The sequence below is a fragment of the Myotis davidii genome, unplaced genomic scaffold, assembly GCF_000327345.1.
Source record: "Myotis davidii unplaced genomic scaffold, ASM32734v1 scaffold327, whole genome shotgun sequence".
Taxonomy (NCBI): Eukaryota; Metazoa; Chordata; class Mammalia; order Chiroptera; family Vespertilionidae; genus Myotis; species Myotis davidii.
The window spans coordinates 4,561,698-4,564,668 of NW_006298628.1; the positions used below are offsets into that span (position 1 = coordinate 4,561,698).

Below are 2,971 nucleotides of genomic sequence, written 5' to 3' on the forward strand. Positions count from 1 at the left end.
AATGCCACCTAGTATACATCCTTGGGGGGGGGCACATGTTGGGGGGAGCCAGGTTCTTCTTGTCCTCCAGCTGCTCTGCCCCCTTCCCCTCTTCCCTGACCCCAGACCCGAACCGCTCCTATGCTGTAATAAATCTTTGTAAATAACTGTGCGGAGACTCCTTTTTTCAGGGACAAGGAAAGGGAGGAGGTCCCCTCCCCACGTGGAAGACCTGGTTGGTGTTCATCCAAGAGTCAGGGCCTTGCCCTAGCCAGTTTGGCTCAGTGGATAGAGTATTGGCCCTTGGACTGAAGGGTCCCGGGTTCGATTCAGGTCAAGGGCATGAACCTCGGTTGCAGGCTCCATCCCCAGCCCCAGGTCAGGTGTGCGTGCAACCAATCCATGTGTCTCTCACATAAATGTTTCTTTCTGTCTCCTCCTCCCTTCTGCTCTCTGTAAAAATCAATGGAAAAATATCCTTGGGTGAGGATTAAAAATAAGTTAATAAATTAAAATGTAAAAAAGTAAATAAATAAAAGAGTCAGGGCCTCGACCCTACTGCCCAGTCCTCTAGTCCAGGAGTCCTTCCTGCAGAAAGCAAGCGGGGGGCATTCTTCGGAACGACCACAACAGTTCTAGGTGCTGCTAGGGGGGCTGAAAGGCTGGGGAGGGAAGAACAGAAGTGTTTCAAGAGTAAGTGTGGATCGCTCCAAATCCTGTTCTCGGGGCACCACAGGAAGTTCCCCCTTTCCCACAGCGCCAGGCCTATGTGGCCCAATGAAGACCACGTCCCGAGCTTCTGTCCCATCCCCCCCGCCTCAGGAAGCCCCTCGGCAAGTCTAACTTCAGCAGCAGCCCCCACTTCCGGCCCCGGGGGTTGGGCTGGAGGACTAGGGGGCGGGGCTTCAGCTGCGCACACCCCCGTTCGCTCTCCGGGGGCGGACTCAGCGGCGGAAGTGGTGCCGTCGCGAGATCCCCTTCCGCTCGGAGGCGCCGCCGGGGCCGTGGTGCTGACTCGGCTGGGGCCGAAGAGCCTGGCCAGTGTCTGACATGCAGCAGGTGGGTCCAGCAGAGGTCCCTGGGGCTGGATAGTACCGCCGGGTTGTGTCTTGCTAGAGGATCCCGCCTTCCTGCCCGGCGTCCGTTCTTGGTTCCGTCCGACCCTGCCCACACCCCCCCCGCGTCCCAGGTTCCGCCCCCTTCCTCTGCTCGGCTTCCCTCCGTCCATCGCGGGGTCGGCGTCTCTGGCCCTCCTCGGCCCGCCCACTCGGGAGGGCCTGGAGAAGGCGGCCCCGGGCGCCCTCCAGAGCCCCCCGGAGACTGGGAGGGAAGAGGCGAGGGGAACGGTATCTGGGTATTCAGGGCCGGAGTTGGATATGGGGAGGGGTCAGAGTTTCCTAAGGAGGTAAAGGTCTACGCGTTCCGGTAGGTCTGCGCCTGCCTGACATCCGGCCTCTCAACTTCCTTTGCAGTGACTTTCAGATTGACAAAAGAAGGGCCCTTTAAAGTGTCTTTCTCGAGTTCTTACAGGTGCATAACCACAGGAACACTCATTCCCAACTGCAGAATTGACACCTGCCCTCCTCCCATTGTGGGGGGTTCCTCCCCGCAGCAGCTCCTTGTTTTCTTCCTGCTGCTCGGACAGTGCAAGTGCCGGCTCCCATTCTCTGCTCCAGCCCCTCACTCCGTCACCGAGCCTGGACGGTCTCATCTACTCCCAGGGCTTCGGCGTTACCTACCCGCGACGCGCCCAGACCGACAACGTAAGGGCAGCCCTCCCTGCAGCCCCAGACTTGGCCACCCCACTTCCTGCCACACTGGCAGCTGCACTTCAGCTGGAGTGCACCGCGTTTGCACTTGAAGGGCCTTTTCCCCTGCAGACTCATTCTTCCTCTGCCACACCCCATCCTAGCGGGAGAAACTTGGGCAACATCTTAGCAATTCCCACATCTAAGAGGAGACCTAGCCCAGCGAACTTCCTTCTTTTTCTGTTACCACTTTTGCTGGTGTGTTTCTCACCAGATGATTGCAGTGGCTTCCCAGCAACTTCCAGTCCTGGCTGCCTGCACCCACTCTCCAAACTGTAACTCTTGTGATCCCTTTAAAACACAAGTCTCACTGTCACTACCTTGCTTACCACCCTTTGCTGGCTTCCCATTACCTATGGGAAAGGCTGAGTTCCCAGCGCAGTTTGCAGGGCTCTCTCTGATCGGAGTCTCCTGTGGGCACCCTAAGGTGCAGTAACATGGCACTGCAGGCTGCACTTGCCCATACCTTGCTATTTCCTGTCTTTTTGTTTTTGCAGACACCAGCCCCCCTACATAGAAAGCCTCTTCTTTTATCTGCCAGGCTACCTTCTACTTGTCTGTCAGAGTGCTCTCTGCTCAGGTAGCGCTGCCCCTGGATCACCCTTCCCTCAGCCCCTAAGACAAGATAATCCTGCTCTAATGTCCCTGCAGCACCCTGTCCATAATAGCATAGTGGTTGAGAATGCAAACTCCTGAATCAGGCTTCCTGGGTCCTGATACTGTTTTGTGACCTTGATGAAGCGAGAGCCTCGGTTTTCTCATCTGTAAAATGGAGATAGTTATGTGCCTCACAGAATGATTGGGAGGGTTAAATGAAATAATGTGTGTATAGGGCTTAAAACAGTGAGCCTATGAGTGCTCAATAGATGTTATCTATTATTGTTTATGTAAAAACAATATAGAGCAGTGGTTATGACGTTTAATTTCATAAGCTGCTTGAGGGCAGTTGGTGTGGCTTACTTAGTCTGTCCCAGAGCCCAAAAGCCTGGCTTTTTGTCAAGAAGTTAAATACTGTGGTGGAGGGCATTGGGGGCAGGAGCTGGATTTATCGAGTGAGGACCCAGACCTGATGTCTATCTGCCATGTTACATGGCAAGCAGGAGTTCTAGAGAAATGTGCACAGAGCTCTGGGAACCCAGGGCAGAGAAAGGCCAAGGATGGTTTTGACAATGAATGAGGGGTGG

The 2,971-nt window shown here is 55.2% G+C and overlaps 2 protein-coding genes across 2 annotated transcripts in view; both read left to right on the top strand.

Moving 5' to 3' along the window:
• Positions 1 to 147, top strand: part of PPP1R1B (protein phosphatase 1 regulatory inhibitor subunit 1B) — a 7,337-nt gene extending 7,190 nt beyond the window's left edge. Inside the window, exon 6 of the mRNA XM_015570890.1 lies at positions 1 to 147. This exon is cut by the window's left edge and continues 670 nt beyond it. The gene's annotated coding sequence lies outside the window, so the exon portion shown is untranslated.
• Positions 148 to 917: 770 nt separating this feature from the next.
• STARD3 (StAR related lipid transfer domain containing 3) overlaps positions 918 to 2,971 on the top strand; it is a 19,313-nt gene continuing 17,259 nt past the window's right edge. Inside the window, exon 1 of the mRNA XM_015570794.1 lies at positions 918 to 1,038. The gene's annotated coding sequence lies outside the window, so the exon portion shown is untranslated. The remainder of the gene's footprint in view (positions 1,039 to 2,971) is intronic.